The 23,820-nt window shown below is 47.0% G+C and overlaps 1 long non-coding RNA gene across 6 annotated transcripts; it reads right to left on the bottom strand.

Moving 5' to 3' along the window:
• Positions 1–6,845: 6,845 nt before the first annotated feature.
• On the bottom strand, positions 6,846–19,703 carry LOC120394271. 6 transcript variants are annotated; one of them, XR_005592227.1, is made up of 14 exons: positions 19,481–19,703; positions 17,759–17,858; positions 16,517–16,565; positions 16,218–16,272; positions 13,719–13,790; positions 12,766–12,872; positions 11,651–12,413; positions 11,381–11,482; positions 11,228–11,275; positions 9,366–9,474; positions 8,740–8,855; positions 8,255–8,300; positions 8,066–8,136; positions 6,846–7,868 (listed from the first exon to the last, which is right to left on the bottom strand). It is a non-coding gene; the product is annotated as an uncharacterized LOC120394271 (long non-coding RNA). The 6 variants fall into 6 exon arrangements; XR_005592229.1 differs by lacking the exons at positions 8,255–8,300; positions 19,481–19,703 and adding an exon at positions 18,913–19,144; XR_005592224.1 differs by lacking the exon at positions 8,255–8,300 and having other exon boundaries at positions 6,847–7,868.
• Positions 19,704–23,820: the final 4,117 nt, after the last annotated feature.

Genomic DNA, 23,820 nt, shown 5'->3' on the forward strand with positions numbered 1-23,820 from the left:
CTCCAGGCCCATATACAGCTGCCACCATCTCTCCTATCTGTCCACTTGCTCTCCTGTTTCCTCTTGTTTTTTCTCATTGTCTTTTGTTTTGTGGCTCTCTCTCTCTATTTGTGGCTCTACTTGTTTTTTGTCCTCCTGCTCCCCTACCACATTCCCCCATTCACCAGGATACGTGTGGCTCTGGATGGGAACAACCACTGGTATCCCCTGCATGAGTGAGCTGAATGTCTCAGAAAAAGAGAAGCTTGAGCGGGCAGGATACTGTGTGAACCTATGACCATGTACACGTCAGCAGCGGCTTCCCTGGATGGCTTCTCTAGTGGCCAAGGTGTGACCAGGGAGAAAAGGCAGGTGGCGTTCAGATGCCTGCCTGCTGCTTTCCCCACAAAAGACGCATGTTTGAAGGGGACAGCGCTAGTGGATCTGTGGCTCATGCAGTATTCTGTGGCTACTCCTCAGTGAAGCTCTGCTCCGCGCCCATGCTTACTGAGCCTAGCACAGCTTTGGGGTGGGAGCAATACTGCCTGTGTAGGGAAACAGTGATCTAAGCCCCAATGCTAGGGCTAGCTAAAGGAGAGTGTCCTTTAGCTCAAATAGCAGAAGCTTGCCCTTCAAAGACTGTAGGGCCACAGTTCTGTTCCTCCTGTAACATATATGCCATGTAATCAGTGGCCTCTGCTTGTGGCCACCAGTCTACTCTGCCAGCTCCTGTTTACAGAGACAAGGGGGTGAGATCTCTTTTATTGGACCAACTTCTGTTAGTGAGAAAGACAAGCTTTTGAGCTACACAGAGCTCTTATTCAGGTCTGGGAAAAGTGCTTACAGATACGGAGTATCTGACAAATTCATGGACTAGATAAACTAGAATTACATAAATTCATGGAGGATAGGTCCATCAATGGCTATTAGCCAGGATGGGCGGGGATTGTGTCCCTAGTCTCTGTTTGCCAGAAGCTGGGAATGGGTGACAGGGGATGACCTGTTCTGTTCATTTCCTCTGGGGCACCTGGCCCTGGCCACTGTCGGAAGACAGGATACTGGGCTAGATGGTCCTTTGGTCTGACCCAGTAGGGCCATTCTTATGTATGGTCTAGAGTGTCACAGCTAAATACAAAATCAAACAGATAGGTTGGCATTAGCACGTCTGTAAGGGATCATTCAAGGTGAAATGGCCCATGAACACCTCTGTAGTCACAGGGCAAAAATGTGGGTTAGTGGATTACAGATGTTGGACTCAGCCACAAATTCAGCATCTTTATTAAGACCATAATTTTTAGTGTCTAGCAAAGTTATTAATTTAAACTGCCAGGCTTGTCTTTTGAAAGTGTTGTGCAGGTTTCCTTTAGGGATGAGGACCGATAGATCAGCTATAAACAGCGTGATCGCTCTGTGAAAAGTGTTCACCCACAGGCGAGAGGTTGTTATCATTTTCCTGTGTGAGTTCATTCACGAGCGTAGCGATGGTCTGGTTTCTCCCACATAGTTGTTAGTGGGGCATTTAGGGTACATCTGCCCAGCAGCTAGACACCTGCAGCTGGCCTGGGCCAGCCGACGGGCTCAAGGGGTTCAGGCTGCGGGGCTGTTTCGTTGCTCTGTCGACTTTCAGGCATGGGCTGGAGTCTGAGCCCTGGGACCCTCCCACCTTGCAGGGTCCTCGAACCTGGGCTCCAGCCTGAGCCCAGAAATCTACACAGCAATAAAGGAGCCTGAGCCCACGTCAGCTTGCAAGGGCCAGCCACAGGCATCTAATCATAGGTGCCGACTTCCTCTCTACCTGGGGCGTGCTTGACCTGTACCCTGACCCAGGGCCACCCCCACTCCACCCCTTCCGCCAAGCCCTCACCCCACCCCACGTCTTCCTACCCCTGCGCCACCCCAGGCCCATTCCACCCCTTCCCCCAAGCCCCGCCTCCACCCCCAGGAGACGCTGGGAGGGAGGGGGAGGAGTTGATCTGTGGGGCTGCCGGCGGGCGGGAGGCACTGGGGGTAGGGGCAGAGCTTAGCTGCCAGTGCATGCTAAGCACCGCTAATTTTTTTCCACGGATGCTCCAGCCCTGGAGCATTCACAGAGTCGGTGCCTATATGTCTAGTTGCTGTGTAGCCATACCCTATGTGCACTGTATGAGGTACACCACATTATACTAGGCATGGGTAGGACCCCTGGGTCTTGAAAGGTGGTATTGTGAGGGTGTTGATCATTATAGCAGTGAAGATATGTTTGTAGGTTTCGCATCTGTTGTTCTGGCATCTGGTGCCTCTTTGAGTTGGTATGTCCTGACCTGTGGGAAGTTGGCTTCTGATGATGAGCTTGGAGAGGTTGCAGGGTTGTTTGAAGGCCAGAAGAGGGGGTTTAGGAAAGATTTCTTTCAGGATCAGTTCCCCCATTGAATATGTTGAAGCTGTTTGATGATCCTCCATATGGGTTCCAGTGTAGGGTGGTAGGTGACAGCTAGGGGTGTGTAGTTAGAGGAGGTTTTATTTCTGTATTGAAGCAGGTTTTCTCAGGGTATGTGGGTGGCCTGTTCCATGATGCTATCTATTTCTCTGGTGCAGTGTCCTTGTTTGGTAAAGGTGTTTTGAGTGTGTTAAGGTTTGTATCCTGGACTTTCTTCAGAGCATATTCTGTGGTACCTGAGTGCCTGGATGTAGATAACAGATTTATTTGTGTCTTTGAGGTGATTTCTGGATCTATGAAGGTAGGGATGGTGATCCAAGGGTTTCTTGTATGTAGTTGTCTGTAGGCATAGGCGCCGACTCCAGGGGTGCCTCGGGGGTGGAGCACCCATGGGGAAAAATTAGTGGGTGCTCTGCACCAACCGACAGCTCCCCGCCTCGCCCCTTCCACTCCACCTCACCTCCTCCTCCGCCTCCTCCCCTGAGTGTGCCGTGTCCCTGCTCCTCCACCTACCTCCCAGCACTTGCCACTGCCAAACAGCTGTAGCAAGCTCCGGGGAGAGGATAGGGGGGGTAGGGGGAACGTGCTATGCTCAGGGGTGGAGGTGGGGAAGAGGTGGGGCTGGGGCAAGGATTTGGGGAAAGAGTCGAATAGGGGCAGGGAGGGTGCGGAGTTGGGGTGGGGACTTTGGGGAAGGGGTTGGAATGGAGGTGGGAGGGGCATGGGTGGAGTTGGGGCGGGGCCAGGGTCAGAGGGGGGTCGAGCACCCACTGGCACCATTAGAAGTCGGCGCCTATGTCGGCAGGGTTCCATTGTTGAAGATGATTGTGGTGTCCAGGAAGTTGATGCTAGTGTGGGACTGTTCCAGGGAGAGTTTAGGTTGGGTGATGGTTATGGACATTGTGGGGGAAATCAATGAGGAAGTTTAAGTTGTCTATCCAGAGGATGAAACTATCACTGATGTATATCATTGGTTTAGTGGTGCATTTGTCCAGAACATTATTCTTCAAAGTGGCCCATGAAGAGATTGGCATATTGGGGAGCCATCCTAGTATCCATCCAACAACAAATACTTTCTCCAAACGCGAACAGCCATGGGTACTAGGATGGCTCCCCAAGAACCACTTGCCTTACCACACCTACCTTCATAGATACTTCTGCTACTTTTATCTCTTCCTCTGTCCTAATTTCCAGGCATCCTTTGCCCCTCTCTCCCAATCTCCTGCCCCTTTACACCAGGTTTCCAGCTGTTACCCCTTCTCTTCAACTAGTTCATATATGTATGGAGGAATCAGGATTTGAGCTGCTCTTGCCAATTTAAATACTTTGCTGCCACCTAGTGCTGAGTTAATATTATTAAACACCCAGTCTGGTAAATAGATACAAGTGTATATTAACTTTAAAATGTGGAGGTCTTCGATGGTGAACTCAGTCATGACTGATTTATGAAGAAAAATTAAAAGCTCTATATATGGATAGATTAGCTCTTGGACCACTGAGGAGCTGAAAGCAGCAATATGACTGCATGCAAGAATCTGAAGGCTGTAGATACCTAAGTTAGAGATTTCAGAGTAGCAGCCGTGTTAGTCTGTATCCGCAAAAATAACAGGAGTACTTGTGGCACCTGTGATGAAGTGCGAATGTTCTTGATGCGTTATGTGAATGCTGAGTGGGGAGTATTGACCTCGGAAGGTTGCAGGGCTTGGGCTTCCCAACGGGGCTGTGGCCTCCGTAGGGGCCCTAGATGGACCTAACTAAAGGAGCTCCTGTTGTCTGTATCGGCAAGACCTGTTTTGGACTGTGTTCCTGTCATCTAAATAAACTTCTGTTTTACTGGCTGGCTGAGAGTCACATCTGACTGCGAAGTGGGGGTGTAGGACCCTCTGGCTTCCCCAGGACCCTGCCTGGGCGGACTCGCTGTGGGAAGCACACGGAGGGGCATATGCTGAATGCTCCAAGGAGAGACCCAGGAGGTAAAGCCGTGTGAGCTTCTTGCCCTGAAGACAGTCTGCTCCATGGGAGAGGAGGCTTCCCAAAGTCCTGACTGGCTTTATGGGGAGCAGTTCCAGAGCATCGCCCGGGGACTCCGAGACAGCACCTTAGAGACTAACAAATTTATTTGAGCATAAGCTTTCATCAGCTACAGATGAAGATAAAATAGAGACAAACCTCTTTTACTATGTTAAACAATTCCTCTCTTTCTTATTGTATAGCTGCTAGCACACAAAGCCCGAATTGCAGTTGAGCTTCCTAGGTGTTACAATAAATAACAAGAATAAGAAGTAGACAGACTGGAAAGAATTTAAAACATGGACATTTTAAACTGAATATCAGGAACTAATAGGTATGAATGGTGAGATCTAGCTTGTGCAATATTTTCTCAAGTGAAATCATAGAATATCAGGGTGGGAAGAGACCTCAGGAGGTATCTAGTCGAATCCCCTGCTCAAGCAGGATCAATACCAACTAAATCATCCCAGTCTGTGAAGCTGGGCCTTAAAAACCTCCACCACCTTCCTAGGTAACCCATTGTGGTGGAAACCTCATTGCATGAGTTAGTCAGAATGCACTTGGATAAAACACTGGCAAATCGACTGTAAAGAACATCTCTGCACTGACCACCAGGCATTAGATGGCACCTAGTATGTCTTTTTCATCTCCAGCATCTCTGCATCTGTTGTGTAACTGTAAACCTGCCCTGGACCTAATCCTGCACCCACTGAAGTCAGTTATAACAAATCCATGTGCTGCTTCAGACACAATCAGAACCACCAGCCTCTTTGTGGGGCGAGAGATGGGCTTTCCCTGGAAATCAGACGGAGCAAGTGGTGCAGCAGTGACAGACAACAAAGAAGGGCAGGGAGTCCAAACCAAAGAGGCTTCCCCTGACCACAGTGGGTGATGCAGAGCCTGTATGTGATCCCCAATGTTATCGAACTTGTGGGGCAGCAGGCTCCCTGCCAAAGAGAGTGTTATGACAGGTTGGGGTCTAGAGGCTGGAGAAAATCTACTGAGATGCTGTAGTTCAGCTACTCTCTCTGTTTTTGTTAAAATGTTCTAGACCAGAGGTTCTCAATTTTTTGTGTGTTGGCGACCCCTTTCACATAGCAAGCCTCTGAGGAGGACCCCCCCCTTCTGAATTAAAAACACATTGTTTATATTTAACACTATTTTAAATGCTAAATATATAACCATATTTTTTAAAATGGATTTACCCTCTCTCACCATTTTAAAATTAAGCCTAAACCAAATTTTTATTGAATTATAAGCAGAAAAGTTAATTTTTAAAATAGCTACTGTTTAATACTGCTGTGTGTGTGTGTGTGTGTTAGGATGACCAGATGTCCTGATTTTTTGGTCGTTTTCTCATATAGGCTTCTATTTCCCCCCCCCCCCCCGATTTTTCACATTTGCCGTCTGGGGGGGGGGGGGGGGGGAACTCAGTCAATGTCACTTTTCACAGCAGACTTAGCTCTCCACTGCAAACCTTACTTCTGTGCTGCTGCTGCAGTATTAGTATGTTGGTTAATATCACTTTTCTCAGCAGACTTGCTAGCTAGCGGGAAGGCTGTGAAAAGTGGTATTTGTATGTTTGTTAATATCACTTTTCACAGCCTCCCAGCTCTGAAGGCAGTGGCCAGCAGCAGCTGAGAAGTAAGGGAGGCAATAGGGGCAATGTGATATTAACAAATGTACAAATATCATTTTTCACAGCAGACTTAGTGCCCCATTGGCACCCTTACTTCTGTGCTGCTGCCGACAGCAGGCTCTGCCTTCAGAGCTGGGCAGCTGGAGAATGGCAGCCACTGGCCAGGAGCCCAGCTCTGAAGGTATTGCCCCCAGCAGCAGCACAGAACTGAAGAAGTAAGGGTGGCAACACCATACCATGCCATCCTTCCCTCTGCATAACATTTAACCTTTGCGCAGGGCTGGCTCCAGGCACCAGCCGAGCAAGCTCGTGCTTGGGGCGGCAGATTCTTGTTTGCTGCTCGCCGCCCTGTGAGCTGCAGGGAGGGGGCACCCCATGCGCTCTGTCTGCCCCAGCCCATGCCAGGTCTGTAGGAAGCCTGGCAGGGCAGCCCGTGTCTTTCCCTGCCCGCCGACCGGAGCAGCACGGAGCCCTCCCGGCAGGTGGTGCAGCGGTTGGGGCCGTGTAGTGAGGGCCCCACTGAAGCCCTGGCCGCCCCCCTCTCCATCCAGGGCACGTCTGACATCTGCAGCGCAGGGACTGCCCCTGCACCCTGGCTCCAGCCGCCCTGCAGGGTTTTTTTGTTTGTTTTTTCTTCGCTTGGGGCAGCAAAAAAACCAGAGGCGGCCCTGCCTTTGCGCTGACTGTTAAATTACAAATTTGGGGTTTTTTGGCCAATCTCAGTATTCTGATTAGTCTGCAATTTAATGCAGCTCTTCAGCTACTGAATAATCAAGACCTTTAATGTTGTTTCAGTCCCAGAGTGGGCCTTGGGGAAAACAGTGCCCTGGGCAAACTTCTATTTTGGCAACCTTTCATTGGAGGTGGAGCTAGTCTGGAAGGGCTCAGGCTGTCAGCTCCGCCTTGCATAGGGGCTGAAAGCTCACAGCCCCCCTGTAATAACCTTGCAACCCCTGAGGGTTGTGACCCCCAATTCTAGAAGGGTGCTGCTAGGGATTCTATATTACATGTTCTACCCAGCTGGGTCTTTGTTCTAGAAAATCCACCCTACCAGTTCTAGATTAGATGCTGTAGCCCAGCTGCTGTGTTCTAGCTATGACGTTCTAGAAAGCCTGCACGGTGGGTTCTAGTTTAGATGCTTGCCACCCCAGCAGCTTGTGTGCTAGTGAGGATGTTCTGGAAGGCCTGCATGGTGGGTTCTAGTTTAGATGCAGTGGCGCCCAGTTGCGTGTGTGCTAGAAGGCCTGCACTGTGGGTTCTAGATGGGATGTTGCTGCCTCGCTGGGCTTTGCGGTCTAGCGGAGATGTTCTAGGCGGGCCACACCGTGCTTCTCCAGCAGAGCGATCAGCCATAACTAGAACAGCTGGTTTGCCCGTGTCAGGAGCCAGAGCGGCAGTAGCTGCTACACATGCACCTTAAGCCCGGCATTGCTTTGCGGTAGCATGGCGAGGGGGCATGGCCTTTTACGACGGAGCGGTCGGAGATGGTGTTGCTTTACGGTGGGAGCTGCTCGCCTCAGTTGTCTGGTGGGGTGGTCTAGTGTAGTGGCACAAAGAGCAACCCTCCTCTTTTGCAACTAGTTGGGACACAAATACAGAGAATATTTTTTTTATTATAATCTGGTATATAAAGAAAGAGTTTTCCTTTAGTTCCATGATGTTTTGAACAACAAGCATTTAAACAATGTTATTTTTTGGTAAAGAAGTGAACTATGCACACTTTTTACACTTGTATTCTTTCTTCTCATCAGTCAGGTTTTCTTGATTGGTTCCTTCTGTAATGCAGGGCATATGTGCCCACCTCTTGCAAGAATCACACTGGACCTTTGATAAGTAACAATTGAGAAATGAAATCACAGACGTTATAATGTTACACATACTTTGCATTCACTCATGCTATTCCTATCCACATGTCAGTATTACCTAAGATATGCCTATCAACACGATGAAAATGTTTACAAGAATCCTGATCCTTAGGCAGTTTATGGCATTTGTTTCTGATAGAATTCTATGTTTCTTACCATCGTGCAATCCTCACTTTCCTTTTCACAAATGACAAAGTTGCAGTATATGCAGTAGTCCTCCACGCTTTCTGAAAAAGACATATAGCGGTATGAAATGCTGATTACCTTACGACCAACACTGAAAATGCAAATCTTAATTTACTAATTAATGTCAATATTTTAATCCAGTCACTGGTTTGAACATACTTTCTTTTTTGTCAGGTTTCAGAGTAGCAGGCGTGTTAGTCTGTATCTGCAAAAAGAACAGGAGTACTTGTGGCACCTTAGAGACCAACAAATTTATTTAAGCATAAGCTTTCGTGGGCTACAGCTTAGAATTCTATGCATCCGAAGAAGGGGGCTGTAGCCCATGAAAGCTTATGCTCAAATAAATTTGTTAGTTTCTTTTTTGTGACTCATATTTTCTCAAATTTTTACTTTACTGCAGCTGTATATAAAAATACCAAATTTCATTTAACTGGTCTATCAATAGCATCCATTCAAATTTTCAACCCCATTCAAATTTTTTAGAAGATATTATTGATGCATAGTCACCATTACAGAACCAAACCTGTGAGATATCTCACTTTAGGGGTATTAAGATCACTGACTGTTACGTGACATAATTCCACTCTTCCTGTTATCTTCACATGTGCCTAATGAGCCCATAGTACATGGGAGAAAGTTATTACCTGACTCCTTCATTAGAACAACTGTTCTTTGTCTTCTAAACGCAGTATTAGCCTCTTGTGTTGTTTCTACCATACTGATGTCTTTCTGCTGGAAATAGGTTTCTGCAAACTAACTTCTATTTAGACAAAACATCATAATTACCAGAGGTGAAAGTGGACCGGTCCAGCATACTGGTAAGAATCAGCCACCGATACCGGCCCATACATGGCGGACATTACAGAGCTGCTTTTTCAGTGCTCTATGCTTTAACATTGCTGCCTCCTTTAGCCCCTCCCCCCATCAGTGGCCCTGCCATAGGGTCCAGCAGCTGTTGGATGCTACTGGCAGGGCCACCGACAGTGGGGGAGCAAGAGGGGCAGCTGCCCTGCGTTCCAGTGATTCACAAGGGCCTGGTGCTCCTGGCCCCTGCAGCAGCAGCTGTCAGGAAGGGATGGCTGGGGGAATCTGGCCCCCCAGCCCCACACCTTCTGCTGGAGACCCCACCCCTTCTGGGGGCCAGGAGCCCACCCCACACACCTTGGCAAGGACGTCAGTGCAGTGCACACTGGTAATCTCTGGCATTTACTTTCACCCCGGGTAAATGCATATCAATAACAAACGATAATGGCAATTTGGTATTCAATACCTTTAAGATGAGTGGTCCACAGTTGTGGCCATCACTTTGTCTGGGATGCTGAAGAATTTTACTCTTCCAATCAGATGAGGATTTGCTAGTTAATCGTTTGATGAACTATCTGAAATTTTTAGAGAGTACCTTAGCGGACTGCATAAATGAGCTTTTCTTTTTTTTCCTTCAGTTTCTGGACATACATACAAATCCATTCTCTCTCTATTAAATTAATGATTGAAATGACTTATTACTCACATATATACGCACTTGCTTTCATATTATTGTCTCACTCTTACACTATGTATCACCTGATCTGCTGTGCCCCATGTTGATAACACCACCTTCTCAATCATGCAACATGCTACTGTTTCGTGTCCACATTCTATGAAGTCGTTACCCAGACTCAAATCACACAAGTTCACTCAAAAAAGTCCATTACTGAGCATATTCAGTACAAGTACATGCTGTTTCAATTTTTATTTGTAGCTAACAGGAAGATATTAGTCTCACTATTGTTACATTCCCTGAATTCCCCTCTCCCGCCCCCCCCCCCCCCCGTAACAGTTCATATACACTGTAAAAGTAAGTATCTAATAAATCACCTCCAATTCCTCAGGCATGTTCTTTCATATCTCATCTTATCACAGAAGGGGCCAATTAGTAACAATTCCTTCCCCCCTCCCCCCCATCAAGACTATCTGTAAGTGTAAATATATGTACAAATTATATTGGTAATGTGAGGAGTTCAACAATTTTGTAATGATTTATCAAAAATCATTCCATTAACATAGTCTCATTTGTAATGTCTAACACACAAGAGAACAATGATTTCACAATATGCTGATCAATTCGTTACAGACTGCATTCTTCTAAGTTACATTAACAACATAACTTCACAGTAGCATTTTATTTTTTACATTCACATTCCACTTTCCTTTGCATGCACTGAAAACCCGTAACACGGGAAATTATATCACTGCTACCCAGCTGTGTTACAAATCTCTTATATAGTACCACATTTATTGCCCAGAATCTAGAAGTACAATACAAAATATCTTACTGCAAGAACCCAATGACCTGGTGTGTGGTAAGGAAGCAATAATATAGCATTTTGAAGAATTTCACTCTGTATTCATTTAAAAAAAATTAGAAATGCAATTATAGTTTCCAGTGAAGCAAACCATGAAATGTAGATCAAGGGATCCTTAGTGTAACAAATCAGATATGTAAGAGAGAGTCATGTAAAAACAAAAAGACTTGTAATCAATGTGCTCTGTCTTACTTACTGTAAAAACTGACTAAGCTGTTCACATATTTGTGTTTAATTAATGGACCCACTGAACTGTACAGCAAAACTAACGTGGCCCTCAATTAGTCAAGTATTGTATGTCGGATATACACCTCCAAATACATTTCAGTAAATGTTTGGCAGCAGTAAATACACTGAAATGTTGCAATTTCAGGTTTATGTTAATATTCCAAGGGTATTTGGGCTTAAATATGTTGTATCACAGATTCACATGATTGTATCAATAAGTAAACAATGTATACTTTCATGTACTATCACAGTAAGGGTACGTCTTCACTACCCGCCGGATCGGCGGGTAGCAATCGATTTCTCGGAGTTCGATATATCGCGTCTCATCTAGACGCGATATATCGAACCCCGAACGCGCTCCCGTCGACTCCGGAACCTCACCGGAGCGAGTGGCGGTAGCGGAGTTGACGGGGGAGCCGCGGACGTCGATCCCGCGCCGTGAGGACAGGTAAGTAATTTGAGCTAAGGTACTTCGACTTCAGCTACGCTAGTCACGTAGCTGAAGTTGCGTACCTTAGATCGACCCCCCCCCAGTGTAGACCAGGCCTAAGTAGCCTACCTTTCCATCTGCTTTCTCGACCACACGGCTCAAATATGCACCAATAACCTACAACACATGATGAAAGAAAAAGGCACAATTTAAATAATATTTGATGAATCAATCCTGTTACCATACACGTTTAGTGGTACTTAAATGTACCTCATCACTTACCCAGCTTCTTGGTTTCAGGCAATGAAATGAAGAGCCATACAATTTGATTTTTCTCACTTTGGCCTCTAGTCTCTGTGTGTTTGCCGGTCATTACAAGTTTGACTAGAAAAAAAAAAAGTAACAGATATTACATGCATGGTAATACACAGTTTCCTTTTTCTCTGTTTTACTACTGTGAATGCTGCCACTTTGTACATGAAAACCTTTAACATATACTTCATAAATGGAACTGTTAAAAATCTGTTTAAGAAAGGTGTGGTAACCGATTACCTTTCAGAATCCATTGCTTGTCTTCCACCTCCTCCATAAACATATCAAAATTGTCATCAGCATCACTTGTATCATTGCTTGAAACATCTTGCCCTACATACTCCTCTTCTTCTGTTGCTGTGACCTCTATGTTTTTCACTGTGCTGTCATGAGACTTGTGAGATAGAAGACATTAGAAAAGTGGATGGCACTCTGAGTGTGTTTCTGGTTCATTGTCACCAACTGAAATTTCAGTTCAGAGAAAAACATCGGATGCGCTTTCAGCAGCTAATGTTGGTGGCTCTTTAAATGGTTTTAAGTGTGCGATGCTATACATGGTTCCTAACAATTTCCATTAGATGGTTTGTAATTTCACTCTCACCCTCAACAGTCATAATTTTGTATGGTCCCCGATAGGTAGGTTGCACCATTTCTCCTTTTCCTGTTCTCTTTCTAGAATTCAGTAGCAGAACACAGTCCCCAACATCAAATGTTATTTCCCCATATTTAGAAGTCTTTCTTTTAGCATAATGTCTTTGTTGTTTTTCTTGTGCTTTAGAAATATTACTTAGAGCCAGAGCAATGTCAGCATCATGTCTCAATTTCATATTTATGCTGTACTCTTTGCAGAAATCTTCCCCGAATGTATTCATATCTGGGATCTTTGTAAACAAATGGAGAAGGGGTTGTATTTGTAAAATGAAGACACACTGAATGCCATGTGTCGATGAAAGGTGCTGGTAACAACATACACCACCGTGTAGTTCTCTGAGACTTCTGGAAACTTTGGTCATCACAAAACATTAGTCGAAAGGATGAAATTTTTGTTGTTGCATATATTTTAGTTCGCAAAGAAAATAAAATGGGCTCAAGTAATTCATTCCAGTTACCCCCATTGTCAACCATCTTTTGCAATGCTCTGTAACAAATGCTCATTGGTTTGTTTAAAAAAAAAAAAAAGGACACATACAGTCTTGACTGAAATAGATTATACATAATCAAAAAGGTGTAATATATAATGAAAGACTTCCAATATAACAGATTGATTTTGAAGATTTTTTTTAGTGAGTTGCATCTTCCGGCGTAGCACACTCTACTTGCCATTAGTACTGTAATAATCCCACCCATTCGCTTACCTTTTGATGGATTTATTAGCATTTTCAGCCAAGCCATTGGTTTGTGGGTGGTACGGGCTGGTGAAGCTACGTTTTATTCCCAATCTTTCACAAATATACAGGTTAAACTGAAAGAAAATAAGTTACACCATAAACTTACATACAGACTTGTGTTAAGGAATGTTCCTTTGCGTATTTGCCATTACTTTTATGTGTGATTAGCAACAGGAATAGCCCATCTTTTAATATTTGTATTGGAAACAAGTAGTTGTGGGTTTCTTTAGTAGATATGAAGACACCAAAAAATAATTTTATAGCAACCCTGACGGTGACCAACAGCAGTTTATAAAACAAAACAAAAACCACCTTATTATTGAATTCTGGACCAAGATCTGTCGGTATCTGCTGTGGGCATCCACATCGAACAAGCATTTTGTACATGCTGTTTGTCCCCTCAGATGCTGACTTACTGCTAAGTGGAAAGGCTTCCACCCATCTTCAAAGATAATCTATGGCTGTCAGTATATACACCAGTAACAAAGGATGAATACTGATAATGATCCTATTAAATCCATTCCCACCAATTCCCAGATCGAAGTGACCTACATAATAGGGTACCAGTTAGTCATACTTCACATGTTTCTTACTAAATGTTCTCAATAAACCCATGCATCATAAGCAGAGTGCCCAATGTAATATGGTTACAACAGCCATAGAATCAGAATGTAAAGCCCCATTTTAAATACAGAAGAGAAAGAACAAAACAAGTAGTACAGGAATGGGTTAGGAAAAACAATACAAGAGTAAAGCTGATGAAATATCATCAGCCAGTGCAAAGGCACATTAGAGGTAATTGCTGCACTATGCTGTTCCACTTGTATGCATTGAACCTGTTTCAAGAACAAGGCCTCATTGCATAATAGAAATAACAATGGATAATGCTAAACAATAATGTGTCTGATTCCAAAATTCACCTTTATGCTTTTCAAGGTAGTATCCAGATTTAATTCCTTTCCCTCTTTCTGGCAAGTCAGACACTGTGCAACCTATTTTGGATGGATCAATATGACATTAACATTTCGTTATCGAAACAGTATTGCAAGGGAACAGTTCACAGTTGCACACCAAATATATTTTTATATTTCTTTTATACATTTTGAACTTATATTTCAATTGTAAGTAGCGTTCTTCAGGATTTAGCTTTGTTACTTTACATACCCAATTGGCAATGTCTTTTGTCATCCCTGGCCAATAGTACTTTGATGTCAGCATATTCCTCATTTTGAATATTCCTAGATGTCCATCCAGTGGACTGCCATGATAACATAAGAACATAAGAAAGGCCGTACCGGGTCAGACCAAAAGGTCCATCTAGCCCAGTATCTGTCTACCGACAGTGGCCAATGCCAGGTGCCCCAGAGGGAGTGAATCTAACAGGCAATGATCAAGTGATCTCTCTCCTGCCATCCATCTCCATCCTCTGACGAACAGAGGCTAGGGACACCATTCTTACCCATTCTGGCTAATAGCCATTTATGGACTTGGCCGCCATAAATTTATCCAGTCCCCTTTTAAACATTGTTATAGTCCTAGCCTTCACAACCTCCTCAGGTAAGGAGTTCCACAAGTTGACTGTGCACTGCGTGAAGAAGAACTTCCTTTTATTTGTTTTAAACCTGCTCCCTATTAATTTCATTTGGTGACCCCTAGTTCTTGTATTATGGGAATAAGTAAATAACTTTTCCTTATCCACTTTCTCAACATCACTCATGATTTTATATACCTCTATCATGTCCCCCCTTAGTCTTCTCTTTTCCAAGCTGAAGAGTCCTAGCCTCTTTAATCTTTCCTCGTATGGGACCCTCTCTAAACCCCTAATCGTTTTAGTTGCCCTTTTCTGAACCTTTTCTAGTGCTAGAATATCTTTTTTGAGGTGAGGATATTGTACATCTGTACACAGTATTCGAGATGTGGGCGTACCATGGATTTATATAAGGGCAATAATATATTCTCAGTCTTATTCTCTATCCCCTTTTTAATGATTCCTAACATCCTGTTTGCTTTTTTGACCGCCTCTGCACACTGCGTGGACATCTTCAGAGAACTATCCACGATGACGCCAAGATCTTTTTCCTGACTCGTTGTAGCTAAATTAGCCCCCATCATGTTGTATGTATAGTTGGGGTTATTTTTTCCAATGTGCATTACTTTACATTTATCCACATTAAATTTCATTTGCCATTTTGTTGCCCAATCACTTAGTTTTGTGAGATCTTTTTGAATGATACATTTCAAAAGAGTTGCAGGCCTTCCTTCATGGTATGCACAACGACAACCTTTCTTCCTTTTGCAGAATGGAACAATGTCCCCTCTGTTGATCATAGAAGATAGAGCATGGAGGATGATTAAGGTTTCTTGGGGCCCTGGGCCAGAGCAATTGTTGGGCCCTACCCACCCTATCTGCCTGCTGCACCACCCATGGCCCTACCCCTTTTGTCCTCTTTCCCAGGATCCCAGCCATGTTCCACCTAGGCTCCCCACCATTCCACCTGCCCCACAACTCCTTGGCTCATTTCCCATCCACCCCTCCTCTACCACACAGCCCCAGGGCCAGAGACGCTCTGTCCCTGTGTCACGGCCCAGGGCTGTACCAGGGAGTGAGAGCTCCTCCAGTCCCAGGGCTGCAGCGGGGGTTCGGGTGCTCAGGGCCGGCTTTAGGAAGTGCGGGGCCCAATTCGAACGGTTTCGATGGGGCCCTGGCAGGGATGACTAAAACAAAAAAACACTTAAAAAAAAACCTTTCATTTTTTCATGTATTATTTACTTTCCATGACTATATAAATAATAACAAAATTCTATATTACTGTGACAAAGTTCCTCCTCTAGGGACTGTAGGATGGACACCTCATGACAGGGTGTCATTTGATTGCTGTTTCTTTCAAACATAGCAAGGAGCAGGGGAAAGGTCCAGGGTTCAAATCGGGCTGGGAACCTATGCTGGAGGACTGGAGGAGGGGCCATTACCCAAGTGCTGCTGGATCCCTTTCACCCTACTCACCGTACCAGAAAGCCCAGCCTTCCTCCTGACCTCCTCACCTCACCTCCCCGGGGTGCACGGGGCTGCTCCCAGAAAACATTTTTTCCCCCTCATGGGAGGGGAGGATGGTCCAGTCCAGTCCAGTCGACACAACCTACCCCCCCTCCCCACGCACTGCCCCAGGGTAAACGAGCCGTATGATGCTAGAGGAAGGGAATGACTCACTGTATGAGGCGTGGGGCTGGATTAGAGATGACAACTTCTGCTGGGTGGGAATGAATTGCAGGAGTCTAAAGGAGAAGAATTGCTTGCCTGGTACATAGGTCGGGGCAGGGGAGAGATTACTCGGGCTACTGCCCCTGGGTGGGGATGAATTGCATGATGCTAAAGGAGAGGACTGACCCACTGCAGATTTATGGAGGGGGGCATTGCTTACCATGTCTCTAGGGATGCACAAGCCTCCTCCAACTCTTCCTCGCAGTGTCCAAAAGCTGCCAGAAGTGAGACATAAAGGAGACATTGAGCTGCTTGGGCACTCCTTGCTTCCTAGCACCCTAGAGCCCCAGATTTCAGGGGCAGCCTGTGAACGGAGCCCCAGCCAGTGCCTCTGCACGACTCTGGGCACGACTGTGCCTTTGCAGGAAGAGGGGGGCACGTGGGGGAATGGACCCTATTTCTCTGCTTTGCATGGGGCCTGAGTCTGCCACCGCAGCTGTGGGGTCTGGGGCTGCTTACCTTTCGGTTTCTTCTTTTTCTTTCTGTGTCTCCTCTTCCTCGGAGAAGCCTGCCACACACAGAGAAAGCAGCAGGGTTAGAAGAGAACTCCTCAATAAACCTGAGAGAACAATGAGCCAGAGGTGATTGCCATGTGGGGGCAGAGGGAAGTTTTTCCTTGTGGGAGAGTATTGCACTATGAGGCATCATGGGTAGCCATTGTGCTTTCCTATGATGCAGCCAATATAGGTCACAAAGCACAACCATCCAGGGGTTGGAGAAAGAGGGATTGCTGGTACCAGGAGCCTGCAGAGTTTATAAGCATTGAAGGAGAGAGCCTGCAAAGTTCTCTGTCCTGCAGAGATTGCAGAGGATGGTCCAGTCCAGTCCAGTCCAGTCGACACAACCTACCCCCCCCCCCCGTCACTGCCCCAGGGTAAACGAGCTGTATGATGCTAGAGGAAGGGAATGACTCACTGTATGAGGCGTGGGGCTGGCAGCGTGTGTGTCATGTCCCTTCCACAGAAGCTAATCAACAAATGGGATAGCAGACTACTATAGCTACCAACTAATTTTAAGGAGAAAAATTGTTCTCCTTAACCTCTGAGGATTGGACAAGAAGCAATGGGCTTAAATTGCAGCAAGGGAGGTTTAGTTTGGACATTAGGAAAAACTTCCTGTCACAGTGGTTAAGCACTGGAATAAATTGCCTACAGAGGTTGTAGAATCTCCATCATCGGAGACTTTTAAGAGCGGTTAGGCAAACACCTGTTAGGGATGGTCTAGATAATAAGTAGTCCTACCACGAGTGCAGGGGACTGCACTAGATGAACTCTCAAGGTCACTCCAGTCCTATGATTCTATGATCTACGCTGATATTTTTAGCCCCACAATGCAAGCCCTGCAAGTCCAAGTCAGTGGAGGGTTTGTTTTGTTTTTTGCTGTGTAGACGTACCCTGTATGGCCTCTGTCGGACTAACAAGCTGGACAGACTTACAATGTAAAAAATAAGAGACATGCTTATTCTTTTTCATTAATATGCCTCATGCCATGGTATAAAAGCTCTGAATGAAGTAAACGGGTATATTTTCAAGTCAGCGCACAAATGCAATTATATAAGATTTGTATTGGTGAAAGAAATTTAGTTGGGGGTGTGAAAACTAAGTACTATTTTTAAAAATGTCTGAAGAGACAATTATTCCTCCAGGGTTGGGTACCTGCCCTGGAAAGCATAGAGATAAGTTACTGGCTAGCACTACTTACTTATTTAGATTCACATCTCTTCCCTGCTCATGAGCCTCAATCAGCTGTTTAATGACATCAGCTATTGTCAGCATCATCAGCTCTGCATGGCTGAGGTCTCCTGAAATAAAAATGGTGTATGTTCAGGAAAAAACAACACACATACAATTGACATTTGCGAATCATTTGTGCAAATTACCAATTCAAGCTAACATTTCCTGCAATTCCAGCCTTAGGCTGCCAACCCCACAGAGCTATGCCAATGCACGTGATTCCTCATTTACATCACCCCCTATCCCCCACCCTGCTTCTTGCCCCCTGACACCACCACTCCTGGGACTCCTACCCCATCTAACCCCCCCATCCCCTCACTGCCCCCGGAACCCCTGCCCCTGACTTCCGCCTGCCACCCCATCTATCTCCCCCTCTTTCCTGAATGCCCCCCAGGACCTCTGCACCCATTCAACCACATTCCCCCCCGACACCCCCACCCCGACCACCACCTGAGTTCCTCTGCCCTCTATCCAAGCCCCCTACTCACTGCCCCCTTACCGTGCTGCCTGGAGCACTGGTGGCGTGTCTATGGCCAGGCACGCCACCGCGCAGCACAGAGCACTGGGTTAGGCCGCAGCTCTGCAGCTGCACTGCCCAGCAGCCCAGAGCATTGTGCCTTCTGGGACAGGAGCTCAGGGGCCAGGCAGGAGGGTCCCGTGGGCCATAGTTTGCCCACCTCTGATCTAGACAAATTCAGACTAGAACTAAGGCACAAATTTTCAACAGAGAAGGTAACTGACCCCGGAACAACTTCCCAAGGGCTAGGCTGGATTCTCCAGCATTGGACACATTTAAATCAAGACTTTCTTTTTTTATGAGATGCTCTAGTTCAAACAGGAATTAATTTAGGGACGTGCTAAGGAGGTCAGACTGGATGATCACAGTAGTCCCTTCCGGCCTTGGATCTATGGCTACCTCAAGTATCGGGGGTAGCTGTGTTAGTCTGTAGCCACAAAAACAACCAGGAGCCCGGTGGCACCTTAAAGACTAACAGATTTATTTGAGCATAAGCTTTTCTGGGCAAAAAACTACCCACAGAAGCGTCTGCCCAAATAAATCTGTTAGTCTCTAAGGTGCCACCCAGCTCCTGGTTGTTTTTATGGCTACTCCACACTGCTCACCTTACAACAGTGCAAATGTGCCAATGCGCCTGTAACACCCGGAGAGTGAAATAAAACCACCTCCCAGGAGCGTGGCTCCCACTGAGGAAACGCTGCCCACGCGGGTGCGTTCGTCGCTAAAACTTTTGCGTGTGTGTGGGGGGGAGGGGGGAGTCGGTGTTTTTTCACAGCCCTGAGCGAGGGCGAGGAAGGGGCCAGCGCAGACACAGCCACCCGCGTCTCTGACAAGACAAGGCCAGGAACGGGCCACAGCTGCTGCCCCTGAGGCGAACCAGGGCGGGCCCCGCGGGGGAGGGGGGGGCCGTCTCCCTATCCGCTCCGCGCTGCGGCCCCGATCCCGCGCACGGGCTGCCGCGCGCCGGCCGTTTAACCCCATTGGCACGTGAGCAGCGGCGGGGGCGGGAACACTCCAGCTCCCGCGCAACCGCCTTCGCGCTCGAGGCCCAGCCCGAGGAGACGACGGGGGGGGGGCACCGAGTCGTCCCCCCGCCCCAAGCCCGAGGAAGAGACGCGGGGGGGCGGGGCTCCCGCGAGCCGCAGAGGACGGGGCCGCCGCCGCCGCCGTTACCTTTCTTCTTCTGCCTCATGCTGGACGCTCCCCTCGCGGCCACCAACGACAGGGAAAACTCCCTCCCCCACGTCCCTGCTTTGGGCGCAACTGAGCATGCGCTGCCGAACCGAGCATGCGCAGTGACCTTCGCTGGGGCAGCTGCCCTCGCGCTGCCCTGACTTCTCCTCAGAGTTTGCTGCCGGCTCTGGGGCGGGGTTAAGAGGGGTCAAGGGGGCATATGGAGGGGGGGGGGCTCAAGCTGCTGTAGGTGGAGGGGAAATGGGAGGGAGGGAGCCGCTGCCAGACCCTGTGCGGGGCCCAAACCCGCCCAGGGAGGGGGAACAGTCACCCCGCGGGAGGAGCCACCTGCTCTGCTCGCACATCGCGGGGGGGTGCAGAGGCTTTTTTCGGTCTCCCCCAGGACGCTGAGGGCGGGTTCCTGGGGCTGGGCTCTTAAAGGCACAGGCAGCCCGATTCCAAGCGTGTCACTGCTTAGACACCGCAGCTCCTCTCTCTCTCTGACACGTGCTGCGGGGAGACGTTACTGCTCCAGCCGGGAGACTTCATGCCGTGCAATATTGTACAGACACGCCCACAGCCTGCCCCCTCCTGAACCCGAACTCCGGCCCAGAGCCTGAACCCCAAACAGGGCCAGGTTAACCTTTTGTAGGCCTGGTGCTAAACATATGTGTGGGCCCCCATGGGGGCAATGGAGACATGGGGGGGCAGAGTCCTCAGAGCGAGGGGCTGGCCAGGGACAACGGGAGATGGGTTATGGTGCGGCAGGGACATCTCTGCTCCACCCAGCCCAGTACAAGGGCACTGTTCACAAACCAGCAGCTGCCAGATGCACACTGGCCCGCCAGGCCCTGCGCTGCCATATGGTGTTAGGGTACAATAAGGGGGGATAGGATAGAGGTCTATAAAATCATGAGTGATGTGGAGAAAGTAGATAAGGAAAAGTTATTTACTTATTCCCATAATACAAGAACTAGGGGCCACCAAATGAAATTAATGGGCAACAGGTTTAAAACAAATACAAGCAAGTTCTTCACGCAGCGCACAGTCAACCTGTGGAACTCCTTGCCTGAGGAGGTTGTGAAGGCTAGGACTATAACAGCATTTAAAAGAGAACTGGATAAATTCATGGAGGTTAGGTCCATTAATGGCTATTAGCCAGGATGGGTAAGGAATGGTGTCCCTAGCCTCTGTTTGTCAGAGGGTGGAGATGAATGGCAGGAGAAAGATCACTTATGTTCTTAAGAGCCCCCCACACACACACAGATCCCCTCACTGCCCAGTGCCCCCCACAGCCCCAACTGCACAGTGCCTTTACAGACCCCCCGACACTTCCTAGCACCCTGACACAGATAGATCTCCCCCACTGCACAGGCCCCCCCAACACACACAGATCTCCTCACCCCCTCACTGCCCAGCACCCTCCCCCCCAGACTCCATAAAGACCTACTCTCCCATGCCCTGACCCCCGTCCACAATAGCCAGCCCTGTTGTGGTGACTGTGTCTGCCAGGCTGAGCTGGCAGTGCAGCCAGTGCTGGTCCTGGGGCAGGATAACTCTGGACCTTTGGGAGTGGTGCAATCAATCAGGCTGGAGTAGGAGCAGAGCCTGTCTGGGCCAAGCTCCCTCAGGACCCACATGCCTGGCAGGACCCAGCTGAACCCCCTGACACTGTCCCTTGTTTTCAACAATTCCTTTGCATTTGATCCAGCGATGAGGATTGTCTTTTGCTGCATTTATCTTGCCTGTAAATCCAGCCCTTAGTGTCCCATGTTCACACATCATTGCTTTTTGTGTGTAGAAGCTGATTCACAAATATTCAGTAAGTGTATTATATTGTGTCATCTTACATCCTTCCCAAGGGCAAAAATCTTCTGCAACAACGAAGGCTTGGGATCATGAGCAGTGGCTGCAGAACTTCTGGATGCGCAAGTCCACATTTCTGCATCTGTGTGCAAAACTCACCAAAATAAAAGCTGCACTGACAATGGAGAAGCAAATATAATTGCACTATTGGGTCCTGCAACACCAGATTCTTATTGGTCAATCAGTGGTCTCTCTCCTAAACCAAGGTAGAATGGATTTCTTTAATGTAAGTAATCACAACATATTGTTAAAGATCATTTCATGCTCAATGCCCTGTTAACACCTCTGCAGTCACAGATGATATCAGTCAGCTCAGTCTTGGCGAACCAGGGCACAGTATCCAGCCTGTCTGACTCATGAAAGGACCCACCCCTTCCCCTGCTTGAACCAAAACCCATCAAAGACAAAACTTGCATAGGGTAGTGAATGGTGGTGTGAGACAAGGGTGACAAGATTAAGGCAACTCCCCTATCCTCATCTGCATGAAAGATGGGACAAGGAGACATCTTATTAGCATACAGAATGGAGAAAAGAGAACCACACTGAACTCTGGGACCAGAAAAGCAGGGAACAACTGCATCATGGGGGAATCTCTGCTCCAGATCTTAATGAACCTATGCCTGCACACACTCAGCTCAGCAGTTAGACCAATTCTAGTCATGAATCCTTGACTGATATCCAAAATGCTGAAGCAGCCCAATTTCATTGCAAGCTCCCTGAAAGAACATCAGCCATAGCTAGGAGTGATCAGATCCTATTGTCTAGCCCAGGGGTAGGCAACCTATGGCATGAGTGCTGAAGGCGGCACGCAAACTGATTTTCAGTGGCACTCACACTGTCTGGGTCCTGGCCACTAGTCCGGGGGGCTCTGCATTTTAATTTAATTTTAAATTAAGCTTCTTAAACATTTAAAAAAACCTTATTTACTTTACATACAACAATAGTTTAGTTATATATTATAGACTTATAGAAAGAGACCTTCTAAAAACATTAAAATGTATTACCAGCATGCAAAACCTTAAATTAGAATGAATAAATGAAGACTCAGCACACAATTTCTGAAAGGTTGCCAACCCCTGGTCTAGCCTAAAGAAGACCCTTGAGTCATCAGTTTACCCATAAACAAATCTAGGTTCCTCCCTTGAACCATTGTATTTTCTCTACAAAAACCCCTACTCACACTCCAGTAAGTGTTCTGATGCATGGATCAAACTCTGCCTCAGTTCTACTGGGATTTCATCTACTCCTGACTGATCCAAGACCCTGAACTACCATCATCACCTGGGAACTCTGACAAATTCAAGCTTCCTGGAGTGGGTGAGATCCCTCCCTCTCTGTTTCCTTTTCTACCTCAGGTATTAACCTTTAATAATGGAAGTGTTATTTTGTTTAGCCTCTCACTATTATTCAATGAATAACTTTTATGGTTAAGCTGATTATACCTATCTCATAGAACTGGAAGGGACCCTGAAAGGTCATTGAGTCCAGCCCCCTGCCTTCACTAGCAGGACCAAGTACTGATTTTTGCCTCAGATTCCTAAGTGGCCCCCCCAAGGATTGATTCACAACCCTGGGTTAAGCAGGCCAATGCTCAAACCACTGAGCTATGCCTCTCTCTTTCTGAACTTTAATCTTGTGTTTGTATCTTCCCCATTTACTCTGCAGCAATGCTTCTTTTACCTAAACTACAGATCCCTGTAGTGCCCCAAAATACTGTAGGGTTTGCCCATCAAGTGGGTTACTACCAGTACAATTGTAATGTGAACGTGGGGATAGGGATGTGCTGAACCTGTGGCATAATGGTTGCAGCTGAAAGTGCTGCTTTGCCCAGCCTATTGAGACTGGGGCATATAAGGGGATCAGCTTGAGAGTGCTGATTGACCCAGTCCACTCAGACTTGTTGAGGGTGGGGAGGGGAGTGTTTTCTCATCTGATTCTGTGGCTGGAGGAACCCAGCCCTGGGGAACCTAGGTCCTTCAGGATAGCTCCATTGGGAGGGGACTTGCACAAGGGAGGAGTAGAACTCCAAATGAAAACACAAGTCACACAAGCACAACATTGATATAATTACAGAACCCCCCCCAAGAGTAACCCTAATAAATGAGCATACCCCCAAAGTAATGGGCAAATCTGGTAACAAATTGGTGAAGAAACATAGGCAGCACGTGACCCTAATCATGTGTTAATTGTTGAGTAGTTGCTGTGGAGTAGGGAAACTGAGGCACAGACCTGTGGAAGCTTTCTTTTCCTTTTTCAGACCAAGCTCCTTTAGCAAGGTCTCGCTTTCTCTCTCTTAGAATATTTGTTAACCTTCTGTTAAGAATCGTGCTTAGAATACCTGTAGAACTGTGAAATAAGGAGTTAAAAGACTTGTGCCTTACAAATAAAGGTTTTACAGCAATACTGTTAGCAGTGAAAGAGCTGTTGGTGGGTATCATTAGTGAGATAAAGAAGTAGAGATGGGTGAAAAAGAC

This window comes from Mauremys reevesii, unplaced genomic scaffold (genome assembly GCF_016161935.1).
Source record: "Mauremys reevesii isolate NIE-2019 unplaced genomic scaffold, ASM1616193v1 Contig46, whole genome shotgun sequence".
Classification (NCBI taxonomy): Eukaryota; Metazoa; Chordata; order Testudines; family Geoemydidae; genus Mauremys; species Mauremys reevesii.